At 55.0% G+C, this 16,587-nt stretch overlaps 1 long non-coding RNA gene across 2 annotated transcripts; it reads left to right on the top strand.

The window, feature by feature from the left end:
• The first annotated feature begins 757 nt into the window (after positions 1-757).
• LOC114101430 (uncharacterized) lies at positions 758-12,930 on the top strand. Of its 2 annotated transcripts, none has more exons than XR_011706477.1 (3): positions 758-945; positions 2,484-2,700; positions 11,869-12,930. It is a non-coding gene; the product is annotated as an uncharacterized lncRNA (long non-coding RNA). The 2 variants fall into 2 exon arrangements; XR_003584311.2 differs by lacking the exon at positions 11,869-12,930 and adding an exon at positions 3,118-3,313.
• Positions 12,931-16,587: the final 3,657 nt, after the last annotated feature.

Genomic DNA, 16,587 nt, shown 5'->3' with positions numbered 1-16,587 from the left:
GAGCCCACAGGCCTCCCTGCGCGCTGCTTGCTACCAACGGCAGGATCTTAGCCCACTTGGGCTTCAGCGTGAACGGGAATGAAGGGAACCTGGGGATCTCGTGGCTCTTGGCAGGTCGACCCAACAGGTTGGCAACGGGACAAGGACAAGACAAACCAGTGACAGCCTCAGTACAAGTCCAGCCATCCCCAAGCTCCCCCAAGTGCCCCCGAGGATCCTCCCATGGTGGGACACTGCGGCCACCCTGGAGGAAGACCCTGCAGGTGCACATCAGGATGGCCCTGGCTCACCCATCAGGAGGGCGAGCACACAAAAAATAGACGAGAACCGCGTGCAGAGGCACAGGTCTGTGATCCCAGCAACTCGGGAGGCTGAGGCAGGAGGATCGCAAGTTCAAGACCAGCCTCAGCACTTAGTGAGGCCTTAAGCAACTTCATGAGATTCTGTCTCAAAATAAAAAAATTTCAAAAACTGGGGATGCCGCTCAGGGGTTAAGGCCCCTGGGTTCAATCCCCAGGACCAAAAACCAAAACACACAACAACAAAAAACCAGAATCGACAGTGTTGGTAGGAATGTGGAGAAACTGGAGCCCGGGGCACCGCTGGTGGAGAGGGAGGCAGAGCCGTGGGTGTGGAAAGATCACGGCAGTTCCTCAAAAAATTAAAAATAGAGCCACCATGTGACCCAGCAAGTCCCCCACTGGGTATGGGCCCAGAGAACTGGAGGGAGGGGCTGGGACAGATCCCGACGTCCGTGTCCACAGCAGCAGGTAGAGGGAGCCCCCGGGGTGCACACCCGCAGAACACCGCGAACCCGGGCAGCCCTGTACCCACAGTGGGTGCTGCGCCTCAAAAGGCAGCCTGCCAAATGCCACGACCAACGGACCCCAGGGACCCCGGGACGTCATGGGAGTGAAGCAGCCCAGCGGCCAGCGGAAAGGCCAGGTGATTCCACCTAGAGGGCACCGGGGCAGTGAGACTCAGCGGAGGGGAGGGGGACGGGACTTACCATCTGGTGACGACAGAGTTCTGGTTTTGCAAGATGAAGACTTCTGGGGGTAGATGGTGGTGACTGTTGCACAAATGTGTCATTGTACTTAATGCCCGTGGAGTGTGCACTTTAAAATGAGGTCACATTCACAACCCTAGGAACTCAGGAGGCTGAGACAGGAGGACCACAAGTTTGAGGACAGCCTCAGCCACTTAGCAAGACCCTTTCCCAGGACTCTGGGATTCCAGGCATGTACCACCTCGCCCAGCCTGGAGTTGCCCAGGAGTCAGGTCCAGTGCCAGACAGGACGGTTTGGCCATCACAAGATTTAAAAATTAGGAGATGGCCCATTAAAAGGCCCAGCCACCCGGGTGCCATATTGCTCCAAGGTCACTGTCACCTGGAAGTACACCAGCACTCTTGGGGGGGCCAGTGGTGCCCTGAAGTTCCCCACCCATGGGCCCGGACCTTCCAACACCTGAAAGAAGTGACATTGAGGGTCTCTGTCTTCAGTGACAGCCTGGTTGGGGTTTCACGGTGACAATGTCTTTGGAGACACAGTTCTGGGGTTTTGATCATGAGACACACTAATTCTGGGACCTCTTCTTTCTCAGCTCCTCCCCCCAGACTTTTTAGACCAGTTTCCCCAAAAGTGGGGCCTCACAAGAGGGTCTCAAAAGCCCGACTGCCACCCCACACTTAACTTCCCAACTGAGTTCGCTGAAGTCCCCAGATGGTGGGGGGGGGGGAGACTGTGCCCGGGCCTGGCTTGGGGGACTTTCCCACGAAGGCTTCCTCCCACCTTATCTCAAGGCCCTTGGTAAAGCCTTCCTCACCCCCCACTCCCGCCATGTTCCGTGCCAATCGCAGGCTCCTCCCAGGGCGGTTGCCACACCAGCTTCTCACAAGCACTTTGCTGTTTCATATGACCCTCACCACAGTCCAAGGAGGTCGCCGCTGGAATCAACCCCATTTCACAGAGAAGAACCCTAAGGCCCAGCCCACCCAGTGGTGGGAGAGGTCCAGAGTGGCCCCCCGCTGTCACCTGGCCCTTGTTCTCCAAGAAACTTCCAAGTCCTAGGAGGAGATCATTGTGGGCCATGGGGTTCATTCCTCCTTGAACACATTCTCTAAAAATCAAGGTACAACTGTTGAAAGAATAAATCCAAACGACCCAGCCGGTGTGGAGCGTGTGTTTTGAAAGTCAGTTAGTGAGACTTAAAACTAGGCCCCTCCCCACACCATTTAAAAAGTGGGAGATGTCCCATTAGATCACACAAACACACACACACACACACACACACACACACACACACACTGAACTAACGGACTGTTTTTTAGCAGAGTTTCAGGTTTCCACAGTTGCTCTGTCCCCCACCAACACCTGGCATTGGTGGGTACGTTGTTACACGGGTGAGCCCGTCCTGATACCTAATTGTCAACCAAAGCCCCCGTTGGCATTGAGCTTCTCCTTGCTTTACACCCTCTGTAGCCTTTGGAGGACAGTGACGTGTACCCACCAGCACAGCATCCTGCACCACAGTCTCGCTGCACCTGCTCGTCCTGCGTTCGCTCCCCACCAACCTGGCAACCAAGGATTCATTCACTCGGCCCTAGGGTTGGTTTTTCCAGAATGCCACCCGGCTGGAATCATGGAATGCAGCCTTTTTTCCTTTTCTTTTTGGTATCTAGGGTCTGGCCCATGCCAGGTAAGTGCCCCAGCACTGAGCTACGTTCTTGCCTTTTGACTTTTTATTTTGCGGCAGGGCCTCCTTAAGTTGCTGAGGCTGGCCTTGAACTTGCCATCCTCCTGCCTCAGCCTCTGGGTGGCTGAGATCACAGGTGTGCGTCCGTGGGCTGGACTGTATGTTGCCTCTCACACAGGTTTGCCTCACTTGTAAATCTCTATTCGGGACGCCCCCACCCAGCAATACAGTCACGCTTCTTCCCATAACTCGAGAGCCCCCCCCCCACAGCCTATTTTAAACCACAGGAGGACATCACCTTATCTTGATGTACCACAGTTTATTTATTGACTCATTTACTGAAGGACATCTTGGTTGCTCCCAAATTTGGTGATTATTGATAAAAGCCTGTATGTTTTCTTAAAATGATTTTTCTTCCAGTTGCAAAAAGCAATCAGACGATCATTGGAAAACACAGAAGAGCCCAAAGAATGAAATCAAAATCTCCTATTTAACCCGGGTACAGTGGCGCACGCCTGTCATCCCAGCAGCTCAGGAGGCTGAGGCAGGAGGATGGACAGTTCAAAGCCAGCCTCAGCAAAAGTGAGGCGCTAAGCAACTCAGTGAGACCCTGACTCTAAATAAAATACAAAATAGGGCTGGGGAGGTGGCTCAGTGGTCAAGTGCCCCGAGCTCAATCCATGGTACGAAAAAAAAAGAAAAAAGAATCTCCAATTTAACAAATGAGCAAACCCAGGCTGAGAGACAGGAATGCCCTCTTCCCCTCACTTCCTCACCCCTTCATCCCTCATTCTTCCCGTGGACACTCACGGAAGGCCTACCGTGTTCAGGCATTGCACCAGGGCAGGGGATACCCCTGGGAACAAGGGACATAAAGTTTTCCCCTCCTGGAGTTGATATTCTAGACAAACAATAGCCAAGTGCACAAATGAATCATGTGAATGATGGAGACGACAGCTAAGATTGGCCCTGTGCTCTCTTTGCCCCAGGCATTGTCCCAGCTGGGGAGCATCAGGGGCAGCTCAGGGGTGGCTCAGCCTCGCTGGTACTCCGGGAAGTGAGCCCATCAGGATCCTATACCCCAAATGGGAAAACCAAGGTTCAGAGAAGTGAAGTCGTTGATCTCAGGTCACACAGCTCACAAGAAGAGGAAGCAGAATTTGAACCCAGGCCAGGGGCTTCATCATCTGTGTGTTTAGCCACTGCTGTCAAGTATGAAGGAGGTCTGAAGATTTCAGACTGAAGATGGGGGGCAGAGCCCCACTGGACCCTGATCTTCAGCGTCCATCTTCTTAGTGTTGGATCCTTTGCTTTTCCAGAAACCAAATGTGGCTGTTCTGCATGGCTTTGGGGTTTCTTCCAGTTCCTTAGCTGTGGTCCCCCGGGGAGCCCGAGGCTGGACAGAGCTTGCTGGACATGCAATCGTATCCCCGAGGACAAGGCTGCTCTTTGGAGGAGGAGGTGACCTAAGAGAAGTGAGCGTCAGGGCCTGGAAGTCACTCCCCTCAGCTACGGCTCTGCCCGCAGGCAGGAGGGGCCTCTTGCCCACCTTTGCTTCCTATGAGATGGTTCAAAATCATCAGCAGAAAACGTCAGAATCTGATCTGACCGCCTTGGTGGGCTCTGGGACGTAGGTGTTCTGTGAGCCGCGGTGACGGGATCGCCATCACCTCTTTGGAAAACAAAAACGGACGATTTTTAAGGGAATGCAGGCTTTAACCCAGAGATTGCAGGTGGGGGGTGGGGGACATCATGCAGGTCTCCCGGCACATGCAGGACCACTCCCGTCTCCCCTGCCGCACATGCAAGTCCCTGGTTAGAGGGACCAGGTCCACGGCTGCAGAGAAATCACTGCAGGGCTTCCATGGCAGCCTCTGCAAAGGCGGCTGAGCCTCCTTCAGGGGCGGGCGAGAAGGCAAAGTTCAAAACATTATATGCCACCGGCTTCGAGGAAAAGAGGCGGCAGGCTGTGTCCACAGAGGGCTGGCGCCCTGGGCTCTGGTCCAGTGCGGCCTCCCTTGCTGAAGAAGCGGCCTCTCTGCCTTCAGCTTCCTCCGCTGTGAGCCTGGGCCTGTGGGAGGAGTCAGAGAATCCATCCCTGCAAGGGGTTCCGCTCAGCGCCGGGACAGAGAAACGGCCAGTAAAGAAGAGCCGGGCACTGAGGCCCATGCCTGGAGTCCCAGCCACTTGGGAGGCTGAGGCAGGAGGATGTCTTGAGCTTAGGAGTCCAAGGCCATCCTGGGCAAGACCCTACCTCAGAACAAAACAAAGCAGAGACTAGCTTCCATGATGATCGTGGCTGTGCGGGAACCCTCGGAGGAAGGCCAGGATGTGGGTAAGGGCCGTTGCCCAGGCACTGGGAGAGCTGGGAGCTGGAATGAGAGGCCTCCGTCACTTTAGAGGGGATGGACCTTTTTTTTTTCAAAACCTCGTCCATGTACCACATGTTTAGAGAATGTCACTTAAGTTGAGGGCAAAATCAAACTGGGGTGCAGCTGGGTGACTTGCTGTCTGAGCTGCAGGCAACCTGGCCCTGGGGGACAGGCCCTGCTGTCACCAAGGGCAGCCCAGTCGCACCCAAGCCGCGGGCCTCGACCTGCACCAAGCCTCCAGGGAGCCCCCGCAGGTGAGGTGCAGGTGCACCCGGGGGGAGGCTCGGGAGGCTGGGGCTCGAGGACGCGGCTCTATCAGCTGCCCAAGGTCAGAGGCAGGAGCTTTCCAGGTTTGCCTCTGGGCCTTGCAGAGGGCGAATGGAATGAGCCGCCTTTCCCGCGAGGGCGGAGGAGCACAGAGGTCGGGCCTGCAGCTCCTGGCAGCTCCCGGCTCAGGGCTCAAAACAACGTCCTGCTTAGAAAAAGGGGAAAAGAGCTAAGTGGGAAGACAGAAGAGGGAGCACGCCGCCCACACCTCTCTGGAGACAGATCAGGGGCCACGCAGGGGCGCAGAGCGGAGCGACGGCCCAGGCCTCCTGTCGCCAGGTGGGAAACCAGGCCCCCAGAAGGACAGGGCTTTGTCTCCGCCTCTCGGCAAATTAGGGCAGAAGTGGGTCCAGCCGCGGAGGCCCGAGAGACCTAGAGCCACCCACCAGGACGGAGCGCTGCCCAGGGCGCTGCAGAGCCGTCCCCAGGCCGCCGGGGCTGCGCCGTGGCAGTGCACCGAGCTGGGTGGGGAGCAGCGCTGCTAGAGCTTCTCCGGTTCAGGCAGCTGTCCACCCACAGTCCAGCGCTTTGTCTTGATTCACACAACCGAACACTTAACCGTTGTGACGACTTCCCCACACACCGTTAGTCGTGCAAGCGCAGCAACAGTTGTGCCCCGGAGAGGGACACACGAAGGAGTTTCATTTTCCTCTTGTCCCTCTCTAAGGAGACACAGTGACCAAAGGATGAACACAACAGACACTGGGTCCCAGGGGAGGAGCAGCAGGGAGTGGTGGGGCTCAGGCCGACTGAAGAGAGCCAGGCCCGGCCTGGGCAGCTGCTGCTCCTCTGGCCACCTCTGGGGCAGCCCTGTGATCCGCCTGTGGGGGTCCTGTGACACTTCCCCGCGTGCTCTCCCTCTCCCTCTCCCTCTCCCTCTCCCTCTCCCTCTCTCTCTCTCTCTCTCACACACACACACACACACACACAGAGTTTTTATTTTCTACAGTGACATCATGCTGCACGTAGCCCACCTGACACACTTAGTGTCCAGGCAATTAACTGCACTGACCTTATGATCAGGCCTTTGGGGCCTCCACTTCATGTGTGAGGGACTGGGGGTAGGACGCCTTCCCAAAGCTGGGTGTGGTGGCACATGCCTGTGACCCCAGCTATTCAGGAGGCTCCTAAGTTTGAGTCCAGCCTGGGCAGCTCAGCCGCCGCCTGTATCAAGACAACATTTTAAAGGGCTGGGGTGGAGCTCTAGGCCCCGGTGGAATCCCCAGCTCTGGAAAACCTAAAAGCTGCTTCCCAACATCACCCGCCTCCTAAATAGCCGAGTCAGGACCTGACCCCTGAGATTCCAAAGCTTCTCTTAATTACAAAGAGGTGGCCTTTGTCACAGGGAAGAGGGTGTGAGTTACAGCACCCGAGCTCCCTGCCCTGCTCCTCTGGGACCAGAGGAGGGTGTGCGTGTGTGCGCGTGTGTGTGCGTGCGTGTGCGTGTGTGTGCGCGCCCAGGTGTGGTACAGGAGGAGGGTGGCCTGTGTGTTTGGGTGATGGTCACCACAGCCAGACTTCTGCTGGGGTCTCTGGGAGACATGAAGCAGAGGAGGAAAGACCTTCACACTCCGTCACTTACAATTAAGACCCAGGACCCTCTCTCCAGGCAGAGGGAGGCCAGCCAGAGTCCCCCTCTCGAGGGCTGATGACATCACCCTCAGGGCTTTTCATTACCTGTCATCTTAGAGCTGACCACAGAGGAGAGCCCTGCCAGGGGCTGGTGTCCTCTCAGTCTCTGGGGAGGACACGGGCCTCTGCACCTTCCTAGACAGTGGACGGAGGTCGAGGAAGGGGCCAGAGCGGGAACAGGGTGAATGTGTGTGCCACGTGTGTGCCACGTGTGTGTCACGTGTGTGTCACGAGGAATGGGTCTTAATTAGTCCGGGTCAGGGCTTCTGGAGCTGGGACATTCCACACGGAGCCCGGAGCCAAGGAGAGCAAATGAACAGGCCAGAGAGATCCCAGCAGGGTCCCTGGGCGCGGCAGCAGGAGAGGGACCCCTGTCCCTGTCCCTGAGCCCCGGGCAGGGCCAGGGGAAAGCGGTGGGAGAGCAGAGGCACGTGGCCACAGCTGGGGCCCAAGAACCACGGTGCAGCCACGTGGCGGGGACGGCCACGGGGCCTGTCAGGCAAGGCCTGGTGGATGGCGCTTCCGTCCCTGGCAAGAAGCCCGTGTGGACCTGCACACGGCCGAGGGGGCGTGATGTGCTTGGGGTGCCTGGCAGACGGGGGTGCAGGAGGTGTCACGGGGTGACGGCGAGGAGGTCTCAAAGGCCAGCAGGCGGGGGACACAGCGGGGGCCAGGGGCGGCCTGGGGGGGTGCACGCTTGGCCTCCTGCAGGAGCGGGCACAGGGGTGCCGGGTGGCACGGAGCCGAGGACGCTGGACCAGGGACCCAGGGAGCAGCAGGTTCAGGTGGCCCAGTCACCCATGCCCTGTCACCCGAGGAGGAGGGCAAGTCACCAGGCCCGCCCTCTTCCTCCACACAGAGACACACCTGTCAGGGAGGAGGAGTGGCAGATGGAGGAACAGACCCTGTCCTCCTGTCCCCGCCCCTGGGGTCACCAGTCCTTCCCAGGGGGCGCCAGGCCTCTGGTGGGCAGGAGGAAGGCCAGCCACAGTCCTCTGGCGGTGGACTAGGCCCTTCAGGGGACAGAGTGAAAACCACCGCCTCAGGAAAGACGGCGGCCAGTGGCCAAAGGCCCCCTCCCCAGCCAACCCCCCCGGGAATCCGAGGACGGACCGAGCTGAGGGTCTCGCTTTCCCTGTTTGCTCCCTGGTTAGCTGCCAGCCCGGTCTGTGGGGCAGGTCGTCCTGGGTGACTCTCGGAAGGTCATTTGTCCTGGGAGGTAGGTCTGTGCCAGCCTGGGTTTTGGGACATCTTTCTTGTTGGGAATCACAGCCGCGGCCAGCCGTGGTGCAGGTCAGGGAGCACTGACCCAGGTGCTCCTTCCTTGTGGCTTCGACGCCCTTGGAAGCGACAGAAGGGGAGAAGCTCACCTTTGCTCTGATCCCGACGGGGCGGGGAAGCAGACGCAGAACCACTGTGGTTTATGGAGAGTCCTTAGCTGTTCCCTCTCTCAGCCGTGAGCACCCTGGGAGCCAGAACTCAGCCAGAACTATCTCAGCATCTGATTCTGGAACCAAGCGCTAAGTCGGTGTCAGGGTACCTGTTGTCTCCCTGAGGATTCTTTCCACTGTAATCATGAGAAGCGCAACACAAAGTGGCTTACTCAAAGAGTGAGATAAACTGACTCACTGAACTGGGAAATCCAGGGCTGGGGTGACTTCAGGCGTGGCTGGATCTAGGAGTCAAGCAAGGTCATCAGGTCAGACTTTCTTCCTTTCCCTCACTTGACTCTGGGCTCCTCACTTTGGCCTCATTTGCAGTCGTAGGAAGGGGTGGTCTTGACAGGGAGGGATCTTAGTAGAAAGGGCTTATTTCTCCCAATAGTTTCAGCAGAAGGACTTGGACTGGCTCTTACTGGACCCATGTACTCCTGATAGGAGATGGACTGCCGACTGACCAGGTCTGGACCCCGTGTCCATTTCATATTCGTTACAGGAATAGACGTAAGACGTTATAGACGCAGCATACCGTCTGGCATTTGAACAGCAAAGCTAGAGCCATCCTGTTTGCGATCCACATCGAATCACGTTCGGTCCTTACGATGGCCCTCAGGGCCCTCCCTGGCCTGGGTTCCTGGCTGGTCATCTCCCACTGGCCTCCCTCACTCGCTCTGTTCCAGCCGGGCTGTTCTCACGGACCCACGATCAGGTGCAGCAGCTCCATTTCCTTGTTAATGAAATGGGGGCATTTGGAGTCGGCCCCCGATATTCTGTGTGCCCAGCATTCTCCTCTCCCTGGCACCTCGGTGACCCCTCGCGCCCCGGCCCACATATTTCAGGAAGTGTGAACCCATCCAGATCCAGAGAAGGGCCCGTGACCCAGGCCCGCCAATCAGGGCGTCTAGCAGCCTTCCAATATCACCCTTCGCCTTGGGTTCAGGGGTGGGCGGGTGTCCCCAAGACGACTGAGTGAGACCGAGCCCTGAACTTCCCCAGGAATTGTCAGAAATAAAACCGCCTTGGTGGTGCTGATAGCGTCAGAAGGATAATGCTAGTCTTGAGCCTCCAGAGCCACCACATGGAGAGAAAACCCACCCGTGAGTGAAATCAGCCATAGGAAGAGCAGAGAGAGGCAGGAAGGAAACTGAGTTCTGAAGATCTCTTTGAGCCCCTGGATTCAGCCATGCCTGAATCCCACCAGACTTTTTAGTTACATAGCTTAGTAGGTCTCTTCTCTGCTCAAGCCACCTTGAGCTGGGTTTCAGTTACCTTGAGGGGCTGTCATCGAAGGGGTTAAATAAGTAGATGAATTATAAAGTGCTTGGCAATAAGGCCACCCCCAGAGTGGGAGTCATTACTATTAATGTTTTATGATTCCATCTTCCACACACCTATTTAAATCTGTTTCCACTTTTAAACTGTTTACTTAAAGAAAAAAAAAATGTTTAAACTTATGCAAAACCAGGGCAGATATTCATTTGGTAACGGCGTACCCATACAGGTTACTGAAACACTGAGCACTTCCGTGGTGGTTGATGGGGGCAGCCCTGATCTGAATCTCCTGTGCGCCCTGCCTGTCCGGCTCGGAACCTTCCGGGCATCTTCTGATCTTCACCTCGAGGGTTGACAGGCCCCCAGCAGGGGCCTCCAGGACCCCCCCTAGGACTGGGATGCATATGTTCGATACCACCTCAGGGTCCGGCTATGACTCTCGGGTACGAATGCGTTAAGTGGAAACACCAAATCGCCAACAGCTCCCCAAAACGCAGTCCCTGCCAGATCGCCAGCTATCGTGACCTGTGACCTCTGCCAACCTGAGGCCGCTCAGCCGCCGGGCACCTGTCCAGGCCTCCCACACCCCAGTCAGATGGCCCGTCTCGGTGGCAATCCGATGGTCCCTCATCTCACGGCACTGAGCTGCCTCCCGGGCTCTAGGGCGGGACATATGGTCCGTTTTTGTTCAGCTTAAGAACTCGCAGAGGCTGGAAATGGACTTTCCATGTGGTGCCCATCTTTGGGACAACGAGCAGCGGGTCCCCCCCCCCCAGACTTCAGGGTGCGGATCACAAGGCAGTTTGGCTGTGGGTGGGCAAGTGCTCTCGGCTGTTGCTCTTTGAAATAAGAAGCCTGTGCTCGGTTGTGTGACGCTGTCCTTTAATAAACTATTTATTTTAACTCTGAGTCCATAATGGGTTTTAAATGGTTTAAAAACGATACACAAGACGAAGTCAAATGCTCGAGAGAATTGAGAAGGGAGAGCAGGAGTGGAGCTGACAGGTACTGTGTTCAGTTGCTGGCAAGAAAGACCAGAAATCGCAGTGGCCTGAACACCATAGGACTTATTCTTCTCTTGCATAAATGAAAGCTGGAGAGAGGAAGTTCAGTAGCACCGCAGAATCGAACATCAGGCTCCTTCTAGCATCCGGTTTCATTATCCTTAGAATATGGCTTCCATCTTTAAGGCTACCTCATGCTTCAGGATGACTGCAGACACTCCAGCGATTGCAGCCACATTTCAAGCAGCAAGAAGAAGGAAAGGAGAAACCCCTGTAATCTTACCTTTCTTCAAGGAAACTCTTGAAAGTTTCAGCTCCAAACCTCAGTTGGCCAGAATTTAGTCTTAGCTGCAATAGAAGCTGAGAAATGCAATCTTTTAACTGTACACAATACCCGTGTGAATAAAATCGGGGCTTGGTTACTAGGAAAGAAGGCAGAATGGATAACTGGTAGGCCACTCGTCATCTCTGCACAAATGAGAAAATTAAATGGTGTCAGGAGTTCAGCTGGTTCACTAATTTGCCTCCTGCAAGGACCCGTAAGGGTCTGGCTGCCAGTGTAGGGGTCTGAGCCTCCCAGTGGCCACGGCAGAAAGGGAACCTGTGACCAAACAGAAAGTATCACCTAAGCAAAGGAGGCCAGTCCATGGCTGGGGGAGACTCGCCTTTCCCCCGCTTCTAGTGCAAAAGAAAGTCAACTCAGGTCTTCACAAGAAAGACCCAGATGTGGACCATGGCAAAATCTCAGGCAGGAAGCTCTGCGGTTCTGAGATTGGCTTCAAAAATTCCATGCAGGAGAGTGGGCGGGAGCCCAAAGCCAGATGGGCCGCGAGTCAGTTGTCGTCGGGCTGAGTGGAGACACTGGGGTTTGTTTTAGGTGTCCCTTTACATTGGTGTATATTTAATTTTTTTTCTATAATTAAAAAAAAAGAGGGCTGGGGTTGTGGCTCAGCGGTGGAGCACTTGCCTATCATGGGTGAGGCCCTGAGTTCGATTCTCAGCACCCCATAAAAAATAAATAAAATAAGCGTCCATTGACAACTAAAAAAGAAGAAGAAAAAGAATCTAAACTCTGAAATGATTCCTTTTCTACAATTTCTTTTAAAAATATTCTTTTTCTTCCAGGTGCGGTGGCCCACTCCTGTAATCCCAGCAGCTCTGGAGGCTGAGGCAGGAGGATCACAAGTTCAAAGGCAGCCTCAGCAGCTCAGCAAGGCTCTAAGCAACTCAGCAAGACCCTGCCTCTCTATAAAACCTAAAAAAGGGCTAAACACACACACACACGCACACACACACACACACACACACACATTCCTTTTCATAAATTTGCCCTTAAGTTCAACTGACAGGTGGTTTCTATCCCAATCACTCCCTCCTGTTTTCTCTGGTCTTTTCACCTGCTTTGCTGATTTATTGTCATATTCCAACAGATTTATTGAGATACGATTCACACCCTATACAACTCACTGAAGTGTAAAGTGGCCCATTCAATGGTTTCTCACAGAGTTGGGCAACTGTCACCACCATCTAATTTTAGAACACTTTCATCACCACCAAAGGAAACCTCGTCCCCCTGAGCAGTCACTCCTGTCCCTCTGCCACCCCTGCCCTCAGCTCTGGGCAACCGCTGATCCCCTTCCTGTCACGGACGGGAGGCCTGCAGGCTGCTCCGTGTGTGCCTGGGCTTCCCTCCCCCGTTACCGTGCCCTCTCCAGGGTCCCTCCAGGGTCCCTCCGCGGGCAGCATGTGCGCGTCAGCTTCAGACCTCTGACGCCTGAGAGCGTTCCATTTCACTGATAGACACTCTGCTTAGCCAGTGATCGATGGCATCTGGGTCGTTTCCAATTTGGCGCTATTAGGAGTCATGTGGCTAGGGACCTCCGTGGGCGAGTTTCTGTGGAGCCGTGGGCTTCAGGAATGGGCTGCCTGGTTGGTGACCCCTGCTCACTGCCTTGAGGGTTGCCCAGACTCTGGGCATGGGACTTTCCCTCCAGCAGTGTCTGGCTTCTCCTTACCTTGCCCACACTTATATCATCTGCCTTTTATTTTAGCCACCCTGGTGGATGTGAGGAGGCATCTCACTGTGGCCTCGATTTGCATTTCCCCAGTGACAAATGATGTCCGTCATCTTTTGAGGTGCCTCTTGGCATTCATGTCTCTTCCTTAAAGAAACATCAATTCAAATATTTTCTCATTCTACAACTGGTTTGTCTTTTTTTTTTTTTTTTTTTTGAATATATATATATATGTTTAGTTGTAGATGGACACCAAACCTTTATTTTATCTATTTATCTTAGGGCCTCACACATGCTAGGTGAAGGCCCTCTACCCCTGAGCCCCGACCCCAGCCCCTTATTCTTGAGTTATAGGTTTTCTTGATGTATTCTGGATGTAGGTCTCTTGTTATACATATGACTTGCAATATCGTCTCCTATCCCTTCATTAGTCTTTTGAACCCTTTTTGTTTGTTCATTTGGCCGCACTAGTGTGGGACCCAGGGCCTCGCACGTGCTAGGTGAGCACTGTACCCTGAGCCCTGGCCCCAGCCCACCCCCCCGCCCTCCTTTTACTTTCTATTCTGAGACAGGCCTCACGACACACTCAGGGGCTTCTTTCCTGTGGGGTCGGTAGCGGTGTCTCCTTCTCATTCCTGAGTGTGAGAACTGAGCTTCCGTCTTGTTCCTGGGCGTCCGCGGAAGGGTTGTTGACTCTGTTAAACTGTTGGAGGAAGACGTCTTTGGCTTCATGGATTCCCTCTATTTTCTATTCTCTGTTTTATTAATCTCTGCCCTGACATTTATTTCCTTCTGCTCGCCTTGAATTCGTGCTTTCTGAACTCTTTCCCCCCCAGGGCGAGGGTCATCACTTGCCACATGAAAAATGATTTATCTGAACAAGTAATCGGGGGACATGCTGAATTTGACCGTGCTGAATAGTTTTATTGTGTTTGTGTTTTCAGCTGTCTGGCTTTTGAGAGCCTCTGCTGTTTTCACAATATTGAGAGTTCCTCAGAGGCAGGTTCAATGTGCAGGACTTTCAACAGTTCACTGAGGGACAGGGGCTGTGGCTCCGGCAGAGCGCTCACCTGGCACGCGGGAGGCGCTGGGTTCCATCCTCAGCTCCACATGAAAATAAATAAATAAAACAAAGGTTTGTGTCCGACTACAATGAAAAAATATTTTAAAAAAAATAAAGGTATTGTGTCCATCTACAACTAAGAAAATTTTTTAAATAGTTGATTGAGGATCTGAGGATGTGACCCAGCGGTAGGACACCTCCTAGCATGCACCAGCCCTGGGTGCCATCCCCAGCACACCCGGTTAATTAGTTAGAAGACTTAGCTTTTCGGAGTTTTTGTGAAGAAATCTCAGATTCCAGGGTTTTCTGAACCCTGCTGTGATGTTTTGCCCTGCACAGAGACTTGGTGAGGAGACAGAATGATCACATAATTTATCACCCAAACACATTCATGCTGGGACCACATGAGCGAAAGCCAGCTATCTTGGACTTTAAACATGGACAAGGATTCATGAGGCTCTGGGTTCAATCCCCAGCCCCAAAAAACAAAAACAAAAACAAAACAAACCCAAGAAATGCCCATGGCCACAGCATAAAGTCAGTCAGATGACCTGTGTTGGACTCCCAGGTTCTTATAGACAGCTGTGTGACCTCAGGCAAATTACTCAATCTCTCTGATTTGGTTACCTCATCTATAAAATGGGGCTAATTATAGCAATACTGCCCTTAGAGATATTTGGTGCATATAGTGCGTCAAATAATCATGCGTCAAATAATCATGCCCGTAAAGACCAGCATAGGGACTGGGGGCGTTGCTCAGTGTCAACCGGTCAAGCATGTGCAAGGGTTCCCCCCTCCATACTGAGAGAAGAAGGAGGAAAACAAGCCCATCAAGAGAGAGCCTCACATCACCACCACCACCACCACCGCCATCACCACCACCACCATCACCATCACCACCACAGCCACCACCACCACCACCACCACCACCACCGCCATCACCACCACCACCACCATCACCAGCCTCACCACCACCACCATCACTGCCATCACCATCACCACCATCACCAACACCATCACCACCATCACCACCACCACCACCACCATCACCGCCGCCACCATCACCAGCCTCACCACCACCGCCACCACCACCACCACCGCCATCACCATCACCACCATCACCGCCGCCACAATCACCACCACCATCACCACCACCGCCATCACCAGCCTCACCACCACCGCCACCACCACCACCACCGCCATCACCATCACCACCACCATCACCACCATCACCATCACCATCACCATCACCATCACCAGCCTCACCACCACCGCCACCACCACCACCACCGCCATCACCACCATCACCATCACCATCACCACCATCACCATCACCATCACCATCACCACCATTATCACCACCATCACCATCACCATCACCACCATCACCATCACCACCACCATCACCACCATTATCACCACCATCACCATCACCATCACCATCACCATCACCACCACCACCATCACCACCATCACCATCACCATCACCAGCCTCACCACCACCGCCACCACCACCACCACCGCCATCACCACCATCACCACCACCGCCATCACCACCATCACCACCACCACCATCACCATCACCATCACCACCATCACCATCACCATCACCATCACCAGCCTCACCACCACCGCCACCACCACCATCACCATCAACATCACCACCACAACCACCCTCACCAACACCAACACCATCACCACCAACACCACCACCACCACCACCATCACCACCACCACCATCACCACCGCCATCACCACCACCACCGCCGCCATAAACCACCTGGATATAGTAGAGCCTGGGTGGGAATGGTGTCTTGTTCATCTTTGTGTCCAGCAAGTGCTAAATAAATGCTTCAGTGAATAAGTGGGCAGGTAAGTGAAGAAGATGGGACCACAGCGGGCTCCAACCTGAGCCTGGAAGGTGACACCAGCAAGTGCTGGCAGGACGCGGAGCCGCGGGGACCTCATTCACGTGTCCAGGGGGACCAAGTTCACGTATCCAGCCGCCATGTGCTGGGGGGTCAATGGTGACTGTAAAAGGACCCGCCATTGCCAGAGGTGGGGCAGGGAGGGTCTCTAGGGCAGCCATGTGACTCTGAGCCGCATCAGAGCGGCCCTGGGAGGCGCCTGTCAAGACCACAGCAGCGTGGGTGGGGGGGCGGGCGTGGGAACCCCCTGTGCTCAAGGCTCATTTTCGCTGCAAACCTAAAACTGTTCTTAAAGTCACGGGCTGGGCAGGGGCTCAGGGGCAGAGCGCTTGCCTGGCATGTGGGGGGCACCGGGTTCGATCCGCAGCACCACGTATCAGTAAATAAAATAAAGGCCCATAATAAATAAAAAATCAAAATAAATAAAGTCCATTATCACCCCATGGGATGGGGGCTGGGGTGCAGGTCAGCTGAGCACCCCGACCCACCTGGGGCCTTGGTTTGATTTCCGGTGCCTCGAAATGACGAGGAGGAGCTGAATGTGCGGGGACTTCCACGAGTCCCCGGGGGCCAGCCGCCTGGTGTGCTTGGCGGTGCCCAGGCGCTGGCCTCCCCGGCCGGGCCTCTCACTTCCTTCCTCCTCCCAGGGCCTCGCGCCCCACCCAAGGGAAGAGCAGCAGCCTGAGCTCCCTCTGCGGGCCCAGGCCGCCGCAGCCCGCCGAGCTGACCCTGGCCTCGGATCACCTGCCAGACTGGATCCGTGTGACCCGAGGCCTCGTCTCCAGGGCCTCACTGTGGAACCTTCCAGGGGAGCCCCCAGAAACTAGGCCCAGGCCCA

Source organism: Marmota flaviventris, chromosome 2 (assembly GCF_047511675.1).
Source record: "Marmota flaviventris isolate mMarFla1 chromosome 2, mMarFla1.hap1, whole genome shotgun sequence".
In the NCBI taxonomy this organism is placed as follows: Eukaryota; Metazoa; Chordata; class Mammalia; order Rodentia; family Sciuridae; genus Marmota; species Marmota flaviventris.
Note: the sequence above shows the minus strand (reverse complement) of the source record. Positions and strands in the feature narration are given on the sequence as shown.